Source organism: Geotrypetes seraphini, chromosome 19, assembly GCF_902459505.1.
Source record: "Geotrypetes seraphini chromosome 19, aGeoSer1.1, whole genome shotgun sequence".
Taxonomy (NCBI): domain Eukaryota; kingdom Metazoa; phylum Chordata; class Amphibia; order Gymnophiona; family Dermophiidae; genus Geotrypetes; species Geotrypetes seraphini.
In genome coordinates this window covers 8,939,478-8,958,018 of record NC_047102.1, presented here as the reverse complement: position 1 = coordinate 8,958,018, position 18,541 = coordinate 8,939,478, and the positions used below count along the sequence as shown (strand labels likewise).

General features: G+C 43.2%; 1 protein-coding gene across 3 annotated transcripts in view; it reads left to right on the top strand.

Annotated features, from left to right (window-relative positions):
• LRRC4C (leucine rich repeat containing 4C) overlaps positions 1–18,541 on the top strand; it is a 584,836-nt gene that overhangs the window by 474,008 nt on the left and 92,287 nt on the right. The window contains exon 1 of one of the 3 annotated variants that reach the window (XM_033928521.1): positions 11,340–11,408. The exons of the other annotated variants lie outside the window; for them this stretch is intronic. The gene's annotated coding sequence lies outside the window, so the exon portion shown is untranslated. Of the gene's footprint in view, positions 1–11,339; positions 11,409–18,541 lie in introns of those variants that run through there. 3 annotated transcript variants of the gene reach the window in all.

Genomic DNA, 18,541 nt, shown 5'->3' with positions numbered 1-18,541 from the left:
GCAATTAATTCCATTTTCTCCGAGACAATAAAAAGTGCCGGCAGGAATACAGAGTATCTGGAGACTGACCTCTTCTGCAATTCTAATGCAACTGGACGAGGAGTTACTGTTTAATTTATCCCTGCCTTTTTCTCTCCATTTCTTAAAATTTTCCAAAAGGGTTCCTCCCATTCTCTGCATGTACTTTTAGCCAGATTGTGAAGAGGCGTTCCAAGAGGCATATTTAGGAAGGGAGGAAGAAAATAACACTTGGAGATTGTATTTTATAACCTGAGAATGATATTTTCCATTGGGAATGCCACCCATTCCAAAAGAAGGTACAGAGACCTTACAGAATAGTTCCTCCCCATAGGTGCAAAGACCCCACTGAATTTGCATATAGTTAGGGAGATTAAAACTTGCCTTTTGGAAAAATCTGCTGTCTTCTTGTTGCCATGGGGGGAGACAAAGGCTGCGTCTGAATTCAAGAAAGTGTGGGACAGGCATGTGGGATCTCTCAGGGAGAGGAGGAAATGGTGGATGCTGTGGGTGGGCAGACTGGATGGGCCGTTTGGCCTTTATCTGCCATCATGTTTTTATGTTACCAAAGTTCTATGACCTCACAATGCAGGTGTAAAAGAGCCTTAGCCTATGGGAAGAGGAGATGCAAATGTTAAGAGTCTTAGTCAATAGGGAGAGGATGAGATAGTGGATGCTGCAAATGGACAGACTGAATGGGCTGTTTGGCCTTTATCTGCTATCATGTTTCTATGTACTGGGTGTAATATGAACAGTTATGATTTCAAGTAAATATGTACTTTTAAATGACTGTAATAGTATAAGATAATACAGCACTGCAAATATTTACTGTAGAAGCGGAGAAAAATGAAGGCAGATAAAGATCATATGGTCTATCTCTGCCATCTACTATCCTGTCCTCTCCTCAAGAAATCCAATGTATTTGTCCCAAGCTTTCTTGAATTCAACTACAGAATACCAATATTAGTCTCTGTGGAGAGCAAAATGGCAAGAAAACGCAGCATGTCTGAAGAATTGGAAGCTAGATGAGAGAAAGATTTCTCTCTCTAGGTGCATTAGACTTTTGGGCCTATGTAATGTGTAAGAGGGAGCCACACAACAATAAACAATGGAAAAAGTCCTCTTTCTTATCAAACTAATATCCTAACTGGACTTTAACACAATTGCTTTCAATATGTGTAATCTGAAAATCGCAACTAAGCTCTCAGATACCTGCGCTGATCGGTCATAGATTTTTAGATCAGCTTTAGCAGGTAAGGGATATTTTTCATCGAGCTTTGTGCTTACTTTATTATTTTTAAAATTAATTTGTGCTACCAATAATTTAAAGTGCTTAGTGCAATAAATATTAAACGTCTGAGCAGAACCAGCACTTATCTTTGCTATTGCCAGTTCTTCTAACACTAAGACACGTGGAAGTGAGCACTGGGGGGAGTGCGGGCACCTTTGTGGCATTTAGATGTTTTCTAAAATAGGTCTAACTCTGAACGTCTAAATTCCATTCAAGACTTCTTGCAAATTGTTCAATTATAGCTTCAAGACATCCAAGTCCAACCCACCATTATGCATGCCCAAAATCCGCCCATAATATGCATCAGTACACCCATCTGGAGCTCTGGACGTACAGAGGCTGGGACACCTCTTTAGATGTCCAGAAAGGCAGTTTTGATTTTCAGCACTTGAACATCCCAGCGATTAGGATATCCAAGTGCCGATTTAGGATGCTTTTTGGACATTTATATTTTTGATTATGAGCACCTTTATCTGTATCCCCGAAAAGGGGGAGAACAGCTGTTTCACCATGACATAAAATGCCACCTAATGGTACCATTCATCAGGATGCAGAGGCATTGGCAGAAGAAGTCTTATGTTTTGGACAGATACTAGTGACCTGGATTGGCCACCGTGAGAACGGGCTACTGGGCTTGATGGACCATTGGTCTGACCCAGTAAGGCTGTTCTTATGTTCTAAATCATGGGTGTCAAACTCAATCGCATTAAGGGGCCGAAATCCAAATCACAGGCTAAGTCGCGGGCCAGACCCCACTCAATCGCCCCAGACCCTGCCCCCATAGTGGTACTAATTGTAACACCATTTTTTCCATTAATTTTCATATATACTCACACAACGTAATCTTATTAACAACACATAATGGTTAACCACAAAATTAAACTACACAAAGCACACTGTATGCTTCTCAACATTCATTCCTACCAGAACACAGATAACCCCTATGCAAATACGGGATCAAAAACTAAAAGAACAAATATATACAAACCAAACCCTAAGATTCAAGATTCTGCATGCAGTACAACTCCAGAAACAAATGCATTTCTTCCTGAGCAGTGCAAAATATAGAGAGCAGATGAAAATTCTCAAAATTGACACAATTCAATCACTAAATTGAAAATAAAATCATTCCCCCTACCTTTGTTGTCTCCCTCCCTCCATGCTGTGCCTCCCTCCGGTGGGTGTCTTACCTTCTGGTCTGCTCCAACCTGGCCGTTTTATGTGGCCCGTGGTCCGACGCCCCCAGTGTTATCTTGTGGCCGGCTCCCTCCTCCTCACAGCTGCGTGCAGCGGCTCCTGGTGTGTCCTGTGCCTGAACCGGAAGCCTTCTCTCCGACGTCACAATGTCAGAGGGAATGCTTCTGGATGTGGCTCGGGACGCGCAAGGAGCCACCGCACGAGGCTTCGTGCACACTGCAACTGTGAGGAGGAGGGAGCCGGCCACAAGATAACACTGGGGCATTGGACTGCGGGCCGCATAAAACGACCAGGCGGGCCGGATTCGGCCCACAGGCCTTGAGTTTGACACCTGTGTTCTAAATGAACAATCAGAATCTTCACCTATACATTTGATTGTGGTACCTCCTTTGGAACAGCTATTCTGTTATTGCTGTTTGTTATTTTTAACTGTATCACAGCTCACAGAAAGTTTGAACTGCATGGCGCTCTCTCAGTCTTATCAGAAGAGAGTGGGATTTTGAACAAAGCTGAGGATCACCGAGATCTTGGTACAGGTATTAAACAAACTAACTGATACGGAGGGATACCAGCAGCAAATCTGAGGAAAAGGTGGGGGGGGGGGAAGGACTGTGTACTGGGTAGAGTCAAGAGGCCACACTTAGGGTAGGGTGACCAAGTTACCCATTCCAGAAAGAAGACTTTTTGGCCATTCCTGGATTTCTGCCAACCTCATCCTGGTGCATTATAGATTTTAATGGATAGAATCATGGACTACAAATACCACAGTGCTTTGGGATGTAATTTTAAAACCAGGAATGTTCAAAAAGTCTCCCTTCTGGAATGGGTAACCTGGCCACCCTGCAATAAAGAATACTGCCTTACGCTGAGAGAGAAATGGGAGCATGTGTGGCAGGGTGGGTCAGGGAAGAGGGCGGTGAGGGGTGCCACCGCCACAGGCACCGCTCACCCTTACTACACCACTGCTGGTTGGCAGATCTTTGCCTCTTGTTGTTATCACTGTTAGATATCACTGGTAGAGCAACTTCACAAGGCAGCTTATATGCCTGCAGTGCAGTGGTTCCCAAACCTCGTCCTGGAGGCACCCCCAGCCAGTCAGGTTTTGAGGACGTCCACAATGAATACTCAATGAGAAAGATCTGCATGCAGCTTTGAAATCTTTTGATAATGCGATAAAATCACATTTTTAAACTTTAATCATCTTTTTTTTTAATCCACTTCAGACAGTGCATGCAAATCTCTCTCATGAATATTCATTGTGGATATCCTGGAAACCTGACTGGCTGGGGGTGCCTCCAGGACCAGGTTTGGGAGCCCCTGTTGCAGTGTATTTCTAAAGCCAAAACGATCCATCTTCTGAAAACAAAGGCCATCTATGAATTGTCTTCAGCTATAGAAAGGAAAACAGTATCACTGGATCTACATCCTGATTAAAATGACCTTTTACGGGTCTTTTTATCGAGGCACGGTAGGGGTTCAACGCGCGGAATACCGCACTTTAAACCGCCTGCCGCGCTAGTCGCTAACGCCTCCATTGACGAGGTGTTAGTATTTTGGTTTGCCGCGGGGGTTAGCGCGTGATGAAATGTCTGATGCGCTAAGCCCCGTAACACACCTTGATAAAAGGAGCCCTTAAAACTGTTATAACGGCTTTTATTTTTAAAGAACGATGCGTTGTCTTCAGCCAGTGATGACAGGCATTCTGTGCTGTGTGTCTGTCTTACCAGAGACGGAATGGGAGGAACCATTTTGAAAATAAAGCCCCATTATGTTTAATTTTAGAAGCGGGCCTTTAAAAATAACATTTTTCTTCAATTACTCCTTGATTGCGTTCCTCTGGAATCTGCAGATGTGCAGCATAACTGAAGCAGAAGAAGAGACAAGTGCGCTTCTGTTGTTAAAACGGGCTGATACTGGCATAAAGATGGAATGAAAGTCATCCGGGACACAAGTTCTCTGCAAAACGATTCTCACCGTCTGATAAATTGGAAAAAAAAAAATGAAAACCAATAGCTGTGAAAACTGGCAAAAGAAATTGTAATTTAGTTACGTGACTGAATTTGTATTGCCTTGTGGCACAGTTATCCTGAGCTAAGCAAAGACCATTTTGCGCTTAATCCTGTGGCATTCATCCTTCTGAGACATTTCTACGGTGGAAGAGGGGTGTGGGCCACAGTCTGCTGGGACGGCAGGATCTATTTATGTGAAGAGTGTAAGGAGATACACCAAAGGCCGTGAATAATAAATTTTCCATGTGAAGTAGAAGGGACCTGCCCTTGAACTGAGTGTGGTCTGCAAAGGGTTATTTTTTTGGTACACTATAACGTGCTTTCCAAGACAGATGCAGAAGAGAATAGAGAAAAAAAAAAATCAGGTCTACTGTACAATAGGACAGATATCCATTGGGGGAAATGATGTTTTTCAACAAAGCAGAAAGAAAAAGCATCAAAAGGAAGATGACAGAAAGCTAAGAATATAGGGGTCTTTTTATTAAGGTGTGCTAACCCAGTGTTCTTCAACCGCCGGTCTGCAGAAATTTTCTGCCGGTCCACAGGGCTGGCATCTCCAGCGAGCCCAAGAGATTGTTTTGTAGCCACCGGACCTCGGTACAATCAATGTGGCATCTTTGGGCCGGCTCCCTGAGTGCTACAGTGCACAAAGCCATGGGAAAAGGCTCCTACCTGCGGCCTGCAACGTCAGAGGAACGGCTTCCAGATGAGGCACGGGATGCGCGCGAGGAGCTGCTTCCCACAGCTTTGTGCAATGCAGCACTCAGGGAGCCGGCCCGAAGACCCTGCATTGATTGCACAGTCGACCGGCTCAAAGATAACACTGGGGGGCAGGCCAGAAGGCAAGGGCACATGGAGGGACAGAGACAACAACGGTAGGGGCACTGCTTTTATTTTTTTTTATTTAGTGATTGATTTGTCTGTTCAGGAAGAAGTGCATTTGTTTCTTTTCTTCTGGGGTTGTTCTGCTTGCAGAGTCTTGCATCTTAGGGTTTGTTTGTAAATATTAGTACTTTTAGTTTTTGGTCCTGCATTTGCATGGGGTTATCTGTTTTCTGGTAGGAATGAATGTTGAAAAGCATACAGCGTGCTTTGTGTATTTAAATTTTGTGGTTAACCATTAAGTGTTGTTAATACAATTATATTGTGTGTGTATATATGAAAAATGAATGGAAAAAATGGTGTTACAATTAGGAGTATTATGGGGGCGGGGTCTGGGGTGGAGATTGGGTGGAGATGGGCATGACTTAGCCCAGAGTTCTTCAACTGCCGGTCCGCGGACCGATGCCGGTCCACAAAATAATTATTTTATTTCCGCCGGTCTGTAGGTGTCAAAAGGTTGAAGAACACTGTGCTAACCAATTTAGCGCATAGGATATAATGGATGCCTTAGCATTTACTGCGTGCTAAATCGGTTAGCGAACCTTAATATAAGAACCCCATAGTTACTGATATTTTAATTTGGCGGGGTTGCTAATCTTTTAACGTTCTACAAGCGTATCCGTTTTTACTTACTTGAGATTTCAAACAGTTCATCGTTCTATCTTAAGAGAGCAGAGAAGATTATTTACATTGTCCAATTTGACACGGACTAGAGGACATGTAATGAAGCTAAGGGGGGACAAGTTCAGGACTAATGTCAGGAAGTTCTGCTTCACTCAGAGAGTGGTTGACACCTGGAATGCCCTCCCAGAGGAGATTATTGCGGAATCGACCGTCCTAGGCTTCAAGAGCAAACTAGATGCATATCTCCTTAAGAGAGGCATGTAAGGATATGGTGGACTATAAATTACGCCAGGTGTACACCTGGCAGGGCCTCCGCGTGTGCGGATCGCCGGACTTGATGGACCGAAGGTCTGATCCGGAGATGGCAGTTCTTATGTTCTTATGTTCAGTTCATTCCAATTAAGTCTCTTATGACGGACCTTCAAAAGTCTGTACAGGAATGATGCAGGTGGGAGAATGAAGGGGAGGGTAGGGTTGCTCTTTTTTTTATGATCCTTAGCCTAGCTTTGGTAAACGCAACTATGCTATAAATTTATGTATGGAATTGACATGCCATGAGTTTGAGTGAGGGGTTAATGCAAGAAGTTGAAATGCAACTAAACTGAATAGAAATGATCGTTGATAAAAAGCAGTTAAGCACAACTAAGATGTACTTTCTTTTTTACTACAAGATACCCATAAACTTATAAGCAAACTCTGCTGGCTATTTTAGAAGCGCCATTCCTGTTTCACACATTTGAAACTCTACAGTTTGATGTCCATATTGCTTCAGGCCCAGATTCTATAAAGGCATCCTGATTGTAGCAGGCCAACTGCTGTCTATCCAGCCAATTGGGACGTACCTTTCCTAAAAAAAAAAAACTCCCTAGGCAGGCCGCCTACACTGGAAGTGCCTCTGGGAGCCTAGGGAGGCAAGCAAGCCCGCCTAACGCTAGGCGTGGGCTTGGTTTGGCCCGGAAGTAGATTTAGGCGGACCTAGGCGGCCGTACATGTCTCCCTATGTCAGCAGGTGACGCATACAATGTAGGCCAGCAAAATGCTGGCCTATATTGTAAGCAGGTGCAGCCGCTAAGCTTATCGCAGCAAGGGATCTCCATGCCGCGATAAGTTTAGCAGCCCCTCACCCCCCCCCCCCCGAACAAATGCGGCAGGAGGGATGTCCAGTCCCTCCTGCCCAGAACCCCCCCTCGAACAAAACTGGCAGGAGTATGTCCAATGCCTCCTGCCAGAAAACCCTCACCCAGACACCTTCATCCCCACCCCATCCGAACCCCTCCTAACCACCACCCCCAAACCCCCCCTCTAACCTGATGGCCAGCTGAGTCTTCCATCTGGCAGAACATAAGAACATAAGAACATAAGAACTGCCTTCTCCGGATCAGACCTTCGGTCCATCAAGTCCGGCGATCCGCACACGCGGAGGCCCTGCCAGGTGTACACCTGGCGTAATTTATAGTCCATCAAATCCTTATATGCCTCTCTTAAGGAGATATGCATCTAGTTTGCTCTTGAAGCCTAGGATGGTCGATTCTGTCATAATCTCCTCTGGGAGAGCATTCCAGGTGTCAACCACTCTCTGAGTAAAGCAGAACTTCCTGACATTAGTCCTGAACCTGTCCCCCCTCAGCTTCATTACATGTCCTCTAGTCCGTGTCAAATTGGACAATGTAAATAATCTTCTCTGCTCTATTTTGTCGATTCCTTTCAGTATTTTGAAGGTCTCGATCATATCCCCACGCAGTCTCCTTTTCTCAAGGGAGAACAATCCTAGTGTTATAAGTCTGTCCTCGTATTCCAGTTTCTCCATACCCTTCACCAGTTTTGTTGCTCGTCTCTGCACCCTCTCCAGCAGCTTTATATCCTTCTTTAGGTAGGGGGACCAATGTTGGACACAGTATTCCAAGTGTGGTCTGACCATTGCCCTATAAAGCGGCATTATAACTTTCTCTGATCTACTCGAGATTCCTTTCTTTATCATGCCCAACATTCTATTTGCCTTCTTTGCCGCTGCCGCGCATTGTGCCGACGGCTTCAGGGTCCTATCTATCAGTACACCCAGGTCCTTTTCTTGTTCACTCTTCCCCAGAGTTGCACCTGACATTGTATACTCGTATTCCTTATTTTTATTGCCTAAATGCATTACCTTGCATTTCTCCACATTGAACTTCATCTGCCATTTCTCCGCCCATGTTTCTAACCGACACAAGTCGCTCTGGAGTTTCTCTCGATCCTCCTGCGATCTGATTGCCCGGCATAGTTTTGTATCGTCTGCAAACTTGATGATCTCACTGGATGTTCCTTCCTCCAGGTCATTGATATAAATATTAAAAAGGATCGGCCCAAGTACCGAGCCCTGGGGTACACCACTAGTCACTTTCTCCCAGTCGGAGAACTTCCCATTTATGCCCACTCTCTGCTTTCGGTTTTCCAGCCATTTGCCTATCCATCTTTGTATATCCCCCTCTATGCCATGACTTTGTAGTTTCCTGAGAAGTCTTTCGTGTGGAACTTTGTCGAACGCTTTCTGGAAGTCCAAGTATATTATGTCCACCGGCTTCCCACTATCAATTTGCTCGTTCACGGTCTCGAAAAATTGGAGTAAATTAGTCAAACATGATTTCCCTTTCCTGAATCCATGTTGACTGGGTTTCATCAAGTCGTATGCGTCCAAGTGCCGGACTATGCTATCCTTGATCAGTGCTTCAACCATCTTGCCAGGGACAGACGTAAGACTAACAGGTCTATAGTTGCCCGGTTCCCCTCTCGATCCTTTTTTGAAAATTGGGGTGACGTTCGCTATCCTCCAGTCGTCCGGTATCTGTCCAGTTCTGATTGTCAGGTTTGCAAGTTTTTGCAATAACTCTCCGATTTCAAACTTCAATTCCTTTAAGACTCTCGGATGAATCCCATCCGGTCCAGGGGATTTGTCACTTTTAAGTTTGTCGATCTGATAGTATATCTGGTCTAAGTCCACTTCAACTGTGGTGAGGCTGTCTTCTATTTCTCCTGCAAACACTTTCTCCGCTTCAGGTATTGTTGAGGTGTCCTCCTTCGTAAAGACGGACGCAAAGAAGGAATTTAGTTTGTCTGCGATTTGTTTATCTTCCTTGATATACCCTTTTCTTCCCTGGTCGTCCAGGGGTCCCACTGCCTCTTTTGCAGGTTTTTTCCCTTTCACGTATCTAAAGAAGGGCTTGAAGTTTTTGGCCTCCTGGGCTATTTTTTCCTCATATTCCTGTTTTGCATCCCTCACCGCCTTGTGACATTTCTTCTGATCATCTTTATGTTTGTTCCAGGCTTCGGTTGTCTTTATGCATTTCCATTTTTTGAAAGAGTCCTTCTTTTCTTTTATGGCTTCCTTCACCTGTATGGTAAGCCATGCCGGTTCTCTTTTGCTCTTTGTTCTCCGATCTTTGGAAATCCTCGGAATGTAGAGATCTTGTGCTTCTGTGATAGTATTTTTCAGTAGGGTCCATGCCTGATCAACCGTTTCAAGTTTGTCCACCATCTTCTCGAGTCGTTTTTCTACCATGGCTCTCATGCTATCGTATTTACCCTTTTTAAAGTTCAAGGTGGTGGTTAAGGTTTTGGCATGTTTCCCTTTCCCGATGTCAAGTTTAAAGTTGATTACATTGTGATCACTCGTTCCCAGTGGAACTATGACTTCCACTTCTGTTATCGGTCCCGTGAGGCCATTTAGGACCAAGTCCAAGGTGGCGTTGCCTCTTGTCGGCTCTTTTACCATTTGTTCCAGGAAGCAATCCCCTAGCACCTCCAGGAACTTGGCTTCCTTGCCGCAGTTGGAGGTTGCTAGTTTCCAGTCTATCCCTGGGAAATTGAAGTCTCCCAATATAATTACATTGCCTGTCTTGCATTCTTGTTTGATTTCCTCCATCATTTCTGAGTCAGTTTCCTCCGCCTGTCCTGGTGGACGATAGTAAAGGCCAATTTTCGTATCTGCGCCATATTGACCAGGAATTTTGATCCAGAGTGATTCAAGCTTCTCTTTCATTTCTGTTGTAACCATTTCAACAGAATCTATTCCCTCCTTAACATATAGAGCAATACCTCCACCTTTCTGCCCTACTCGATCTCTTCTATACAGTTTGTATCCCTGTAGTACTGTGTCCCATTTGTTTTCTTCGTTCCACCATGTTTCTGTTATGCCAATGATATCCAATATGTCATGTCTTGCTATTGTCTCTAGTTCCCCCATTTTGTTACCCAGACTTCTAGCATTCGTATACATACATCTAAGTTCCCTTCGTGTTACCTTTTTGGACCTTCTACTCTTGGCCTTCCCTGTAGTTTCAATTACGGTATCCTTTACTGCTCCTGTGTTATCACCTTTGTTTGCTGTGTGGTCGTCCCCTCCTGTGTCTGAGTTGTCCCTTCCTGCTTTTTCTCCCTTATTGGCTGTGAGGTCGTCTTCTCTTGTGTAGGTGTAGTTGTCCTTGGCTTCTTCGTCGGGGCATCCTGCTATCCGTACCATCGACCGGTGGTCGACTGTCGGCTTTCCCCTGTCTTTCAGTTTAAAGCCTTCTCGATTGCCTTCTTCATGTTGCCTGCCAAAACTCTTGCTCCTTCCTTGTTGAGGTGTAGTCCGTCCCTTCTGTAGTACTTGCTTTTTCCCCAGAACGCCGTCCAGTTGCGCACGAAGTCGAAGCCTTCTTCTTCGCACCATCGTCTCATCCAGGCGTTGATTACTTGCAATTCCCCTTGTCTCTTTCCATCCGCTCTTGGTACTGGGAGGATCTCAGAGAAGGCCACCTTCACCTCCCTGATCTTCAGTTGTCTTCCGAGAGAGCGGAGCTGGCCCTTCAGCTCTTCCCTGTCATACTTCCGCCCGCTCACATCATTTGTTCCCACGTGGATAAGTGGACAGGCTTGCCTCTGTCAGAATGAGATGGGCCTGCTCCTTCCTGCTGCATTTTGGGATGCACTGGGGCAGGGTCTAAGGCCTGATTGGCCCAGGCACCTAAGGCCCCTCCCATGGACGGGGCCTTAGGCACGGGCCGACCTAAAATTCCGGTCTAGTGATATACTACAAGAGTAGGAGATAGGATAGGGATGGGACAGAGGGGACTGGAGTGGGTGGAGAGCGTAGCCCAGTAACAGAATCAATTTTCCTAAAAATAATATTGTCACCAAATCAAATTCTTGATTTTCTTCAGACAAACAGTAACAGACTCGGCAAAAGAAGTTACACAATTAATAATTTTCTTTGTTTTTTTTAATTTTTTCTCAACTACTGAAACTTGGCAACTACAAGGGAGAAGTTCCGAGGCCTTTCCAAGGAAACAATGAATAAGCAAAGAATGAGTTCCATGTCTAAACCGACACTGGTTTTAACAACAGCAGCTTAATTAGTCCGTATCTTTGTTCTCGTAAGTCATAAATTAATTTTTAGAAACAATGGGTTCTGTTATACATTTGCCTTCCAATCTGTTAGCTGATTGTTCTTTAAGATACTGTAGAATACAATTATCTTTAAGCCAGAAATCCTGTAGTAAATCGTTGCACGTACGTGGTCAGAAATTGGACATAATATAACATACTACAATACTATTAAGGGCTCCTTTTACAAAGGTGCGCTAGGGCCTTAATGCGCGCAATAGCGCATGTTAAATTCCCAAGTGCACTAGCCACTACCGCCTAAAAACCCTAGTGCACCTTTGTAAAAGGAGCTCTGAGTTCCTTGCGGTTTGCAAAATAGAATAAAAAACTGTACATATACAGTTGAATATAATATGTTAATTTCCTAAAAATCTTGTAAACAAATGTGTTTTCAATTGTCTCCTAAAATGCCGATATAAGCAAGAGTTCACTATTAGTGAATTCAAATCCCATTGATCCCATTTTGCAGCTTGAAACGACGAAAGACATTGATGATATTCTATTGACAACCTTTGACTGAAGGAAAGGTAAATACAGCACGCATGCGTCGAGACTGCTTTGAATTGACAAATGTGAAACAAATCCACAAGATTAATTAGGTGCGAGGCCGAACAATAGCGTATAACAAATGCAACCAAATTTAAATTTCACACGAGCCTTGACCGGCAACCAATGCAATTCGTGAAAAAAAAGGGGTAACACGATCAAACGTTTTCAGACTAAAGATCAGTCGAACGTCAGCGTTCTAAATTATGCGCAATCTACATCGATTTTTTTGGGGGGGTAATAAGTAGAAAATATTACGATAATTCAACTGGCTCAGAACCAATGACTGAATCAAAAACCTAAAAGATGAGACATCAAAATATGCTTTAAGGGTGCGTAATTTCCACAATATAATGGAATAGGGAAATGTTGAGGCATTCATCAAGCACAATAAAAATGATCTCCTACTACCAACAACATCCTAGATACAGTGGCCTCTAAGATACCAATTCACCTCCCCAGTTTACCTTTGCATACGCTGGTGCTTGTTCATTTTGGCTGCAGTAAATGTAAAAAAAAAAAAAAAAATTCAAACCTACAAAGCAACCCACAGTCCTAAAGTCATAACATATTTAATAAAAATCAAAATATGTTTTTAAGTGTGCTTATAAAAGTTAAGAGACCGCCACAGGATCTCACAAGTATGGTGATTTGTTGCTGGTATCAGGAGTACCTTATTTCTCTGATTGTTTTTTTATTCCTGATGTTCCTTAAGACTTACATTAAATTCCTTAAGACTGTATAAATTATGAAATGTTTTACAATTTAAATTGAAAAAAAAAAATCATGACACACTGCTTAACCATGAGGAGTCAAAAATATGTGAAAAAAAAAACATGAGAAATCAAACTTGCACCTAGGTTCAAAAACGTTTCACGTTTCATCAATATAAAATCTACTGTGCAAGATCCCAAAACGGCCTTATTTCACCATTTCAGGGATCTGTACTGGGACCGGTGCTATTTAACGTATTTATAAATGATCTGGAAATTGGAACTACAAGTGAGGTGACTAAATTTGCAGATGACACTAAACTGTTCAAAGTTGTTAAAACGCAGGCAGACTGTGAAAAACTGCAGGAAGACCTTTAAGAAATTGGAAGACCGGGCGTCCAAATGGCATGACGGCTCGGAGTTCCACACTTGAAAATTCCACACTTCTCAAACCCTGCCAAAACATAGCATTACGATTCTGGAAATTGGCACTTTGCAAAATAAAATAACACTCTTTTCAGTTGCAGTGGCATAATAATGATCAGAATTTAGGAAGTTGATTGGGCTAAAAAATTTTCAGCACCCCCTCGTAGGTTACTAGTTCCTTTATTAATATATCAGAAAACAAACCCATCTCCCCTGGAGAGAAAACATTTGATTCCACTCAGTGACTGACAATTATGTGTTTGCTTCCTGTCTTGTTACTTTACCATTGGCATCACCTATCACTGTGTCACTCATTAATACATATCACGGTTTTACAGTATTCTCTCATCCATCATCATTGGTATTGTGCCTGAATGCTTAGCATGATTCCTTCTAGTTCATGTGTTTAAAATGTGTTCAATGAATATATCAACATAAAACATTATGTGAACAGTGAAGTGGATTTTGATAAACTCTTCTAGTTGAGATTCAGAGAGGAAATAAAAGGTATTAATATGCAAACTTATCTTTGTCAGTGATGGGGGAGGCAGTAGAACTACACTGTAGAGCAGCGGTTCTCAACCCTGTCCTGGGGACCCCCCCAGCCAGTCGGGTTTTCAAGATATCCCTAATGAGTATGCACGAGAGAGATTTGCATGCCTGTCACTTCCATTATATGCAAATCTCTCTCATGCATATTCATTAAGGATATCTTGAAAACTCGACTGGCTGGGGGGTCCCCAGGACAGGGTTGAGAACCGCTGCTGTAGAGGTCATGAGTTGGGGTTGCAAGGTGGAAGACTTAGGAGCAATGTCAGGATTTTTATTTTTTTTTTTCACGGAAAGGGTGGTGGATGCCTGGAATGCCCTCCCACAGGAGGTTGTAAAGACAAAAATGGTGATGGAATTCTAAAAGCGGGAACACTATATAGTGTGGCGGAACTGAGGCTGCCAGTGGGCAACCCCCGTTTCCTGCCACAAGCCACTCAATCCTACACCTCCCTTTGAGTGCCAGTGGTTCCAGGCCTCTCGAGGCTCACCGAGCGAATCACCCAAGCCGTCACAGTTTCTAAAAGAAAACACTTTATTTCCATCAAGCAGACCTTCTCATAGGCCTTCACTCATAAGCATTATTTGCATAATCCTCGAACAGTCTCTGCATTGAGATTGTGCCGAAAGGAAAAATAAGCTTTCTCTGTTCAATTAGAATCCAGTTTCTGTTCAAATGGTGTTACTGGTACATTGTGGGGCTGCCCTGTTCAGCTCAGTCCAGGCAGCACACCACTCTGGGGCTGGAACTTCAGCCCCCCGTTTTATAGGTGGGTCACACTATCTCCCAGCACTGCAACTTCCTACAGTATTCTTTACACTTTTTCCACTGCTCCATTAATGAAACACTAGCAAAACTCTTCTCATCTCTTTTGCCCACACTAGGCTATGGCACTTCTGACCTGTTTTAAAGCTGGTTAGAGTGCAGGGAATGTACCACCCTTATTGATCAGTTGGTTCTAATCCCCCCCCCAATCCTCTTTATCAAGTGTTCCATATATCTAGGATAAGGCAGAGCCGTTCCTTTTCACAGGGTTCTGCTTTCCCCTTGAGCAATAAACACATAAAACCCCTTTCATATCTCAAGGGATTCTCTCACATCAGGTTTGGAGGTGTTCGAGTTCAGGGAGTGGCGGCAGGAGGGAGTGGGCATCCCTCCTGCTGGCTGACTTCATGTGAGGATTCGGGAGTTCTCTGCCACATTAGATTACCGATAAACATGATAATATAAGTTACCGTGGGCAACATAATAATGAGATGTAAAAACATGCAAATGCGTGCAATCTACCTCATTATTATGTATCTTGAATAAGGAGGATGGACTGAGACATCCGGGTTTTACTTCCGTTGCTTTCAACAGAAGGAAAACCTGGACGTCTCAATCCATCCTCTTTTTTTCTGGAGAAATAAGGTAACCCTAAGTAAATGCCATATTGTACCACAGCTTAGTAACTTCCCCATTTAATCATGCAATTAACCCCCTCCTTTACAAAGCCGCACTAGCGTTTTTAGCGCCGGCCACCGCGGTAGAATTCCTATGAGCGTCTGAGCTGTTACAGCTGTGGCCAGCACTAAAAACGCTAGCGCGTCTTTGTAAAGAGTGTAAATACAGATATGAAAATTTTAAACATTCTGCATTGCCTACAGATTTAAATACGAGTATATTCAATTAATAGGTTCCAAAAAAAATGAACTTGCTAAGATACTTTATCTGTGACTCCTTATGAGATTGCCTTTGAATCAGCATTATAACAGGAAAGCGTGATGGGCAGACTAGATGGACCCTGAGATTTTAATCAGCTATTAAATTCTGTTTGCACTCACAGCTATGATGAGATGCTATTTTAACATCCTGTTCACAGTTTTTCCAGCACCTCAAGCCACTAAGCTTTGCTAACTGATACAAATTGCCAATAATACAATCTCTATCTGACACCTCCTAAAGTCCGCTAATATAAAAAAAAAAAAAATGTTTTACCATACAACAGTCTAAAAGATAGATATGTTTCTTTATTTCCATTATATATGGCAGCCTGACCCCTAGCGGTCATATCTCAACTAGACTAGAAAGTAGACGCATTTCAGTATTTCTGAATTATCCTTGGAAGATCGAGTGAAGACCTTTTGGTAAAAAGAGATTTCCTTATGAGCCTATCCCATTTTACCTTCATCCTATGCCCCTCCTCCCAAAGTTTTCTGGTTAGCATATCTAGATTTATATATAAAAAAAAAAAAAAAAAAAGGAGATTTATTGAATGAACTGGCATGTGTCATTTCATGTTCTTTTTTTAAAAGTACAAAACATTTTTATTTCATTTTTAGATTTTAGTGTATTTTAAAACTGAAAAGTAAAATTATGCAAAGCAAAATTAACCCTTCAAAAAATGGTGCAAAAGATACCCCCAAAATCCCATTAACATACGACTTAAATTTCTGTCTCTGACCCTCCCCTCCCCCCCCTATTATCAAGCCACATTAAGGTTATTTTTAGCAACGGCTTTGGCTCCCTTCTGACATCACGTCCTGGTCCCAAGAAGACGTCGCCTGGGGATGTCCGCTTCCCTCCCCTCTTACTATGCCACTAGGAGACAAAGACTGTGTCTGTCTGAATTCAAGAAATCATGGGACAGGCATGTGAGATCTCATAGGGAGAGGAGGAGATAGTGGATGTTTCTATGACCTCACAATGCAGGTGTAAAGAACCTTAGCCTATAAGGGGAGGAGGAGGTAGTGGATTGGCAGACTGGATGGGCCATTTTGCCTTTGTCTGCCCTCATGTTTCTTCATTTGAATGGGCTAGCAGATTAACACATCCATGCCCATTTTCCAGCCATGACACAACCCCTCCTCAAAAAAATAAAAACAAAAACCAGCTAATGCACAAGTTAGTAAGCACCAATAGGTAAAACATTTTAACGTGTTTTGTAGTAACCTGATTTTTTTTGTGCACTAAGCCCTTTAGTAAAAGGGATCCTGAATTTGATTCTTAGCAGTGGCGTACCTAGCATATGTGACACCCGAGGCTCATCATTTTTTGACACCCTCCCCCCATCTGTATGAAAAACATGATTTTTTTAGTAACAATCTACAGTGAGCAGTACAACATCGATACACCCATCGAAAAACTAAACAAGCCAAACTAGTACAGATCAATCCTGCACAGTCAATCCCAACAGAAAACCATGTCTTTCGAACACACAGAACACAGAAAACACCTTCACCTAGTATGGAATATGTAATCACAAACTAACCCCTCCCCCTTTTACGAAACCGTAGTGTGGTTTTTAGCCATGGTGGTAACAGCTCAGACGCTCATAGAAGTCTGAGCATCAGAGCTGTTGCCACCACGGCTGGTGCTAAAACACGCTCTACAGTTTTGTAAAAGGGGGGATAAAATAGAAATATATAGACAAAGGTTAAATTGAACCAGCAAGAAGCTGAACTCTGCATACAATGCAGCACCACAGAAACAGTGACACATGTCTCCTAAAGCAAAAAAAATAAATAAATATAAATTTTTTTTCTACCTTTGTGTTCTCTGGTTTCTGCTTTCCTCATCTTCTTGTTACTCTCTTTCTTCCATCTACTGTCTGTCCTCTCTCTGCCCCTTCTATGAGGGCTGTTCAAAAAGTATCAGACCTTTATTCATAAAAAATACTCGTATTCAGACACAACAGTCTTATACTAAGCTCCTTCAAAGAAGTTCCCTTGGGCTGCCACACACTTCTTCCAACGGTTCTGCCACTGTCGGAAGCAGCGCTAGAACGCCTCTTTTGATATTGCTCACAACTGGTCTGTCGCATTCTGCATGATGTCTTCTCTTGACTGAAATCTGGTAAATTTCAGGGGCATTTTCAGCTTGGGGAAAAGCCAGAAGTCACAAGGAGCCATGTCGGGAGAATAGGGAGCCTGAGGAATCCCAGATGTGTTGTGTTTGGCCAGGAAACTCTGTATCAAATGTGAAGAATGGGCAGGTGCGTTATCGTGATGGAGTTGAAATTCTCCTGAAGCCCAAATCCTCAATCCAAATGGAATGAACGGATCCAATGCTGATGCTCACCTCGTCTGCAAGTTCTCTGATCGTGATTCGACGATCCTGCATCACCAGGGTCATCACTTGGTCAATGACAATCTCATTTTTGGATGTTGAGGGCCTACCAGAATGTGCTTCACTCTCCACTGATGTGTAGCCATCTCTGAAGTGGTTGTACCACTCCTTTATCTTTGTGGTGCCCATTGCTTTTGTCTCCAAAGGCCTGTTGAATCTTGTGGATCGTTTCCACTTGGGAATTGCCAAACTTTACACAAAAATTAATGCAGTAGTGTTGTTCAACTTTTTCTGTCATTTTGTCAAAAATGAAAATCCAACGGTGCTCACTTACACTTCCTCACTCATCAGTGGTCTGCCGGCGACTGACAGCTTCTGTAGGTGGGAAAAAATTCAAGCATGTGCATTAGGGTCGCCTACATAGATGCACCAAACCATGTCTCCCTAGCTTTATTTGTTTACGCAAGAAAAATTAAGGTCTGATACTTTTTGAACTGCCCTCGTATATGGCATCTTCTCACCTTCTATGTCCCTTCTAGAAACTGTATGCCTCTCCATTCCATCTATCCCTTCACCCCCATTGGCTGGCATCTCTCTCCTCTCCTTCCCTCTCCCCCACTTCTCCTCTGCAGTCTCTTTCCCTTTCCTTGTTTTCCCTCATTTCCCTTTTCAATTTATTTTCTGCATCTGTCTAATTAGTTCTTACTACCCTATCATCAGTTTCCTTTTTTTATTGTGTACCTACAACTTGCCACCTCTTTCCCTCACCCTCTCCAGTATTTCAATAAGTCAATCCTCTCCCCCCCCATCATGTGCCCTCCTTTTATTTATCCCCTCCTTC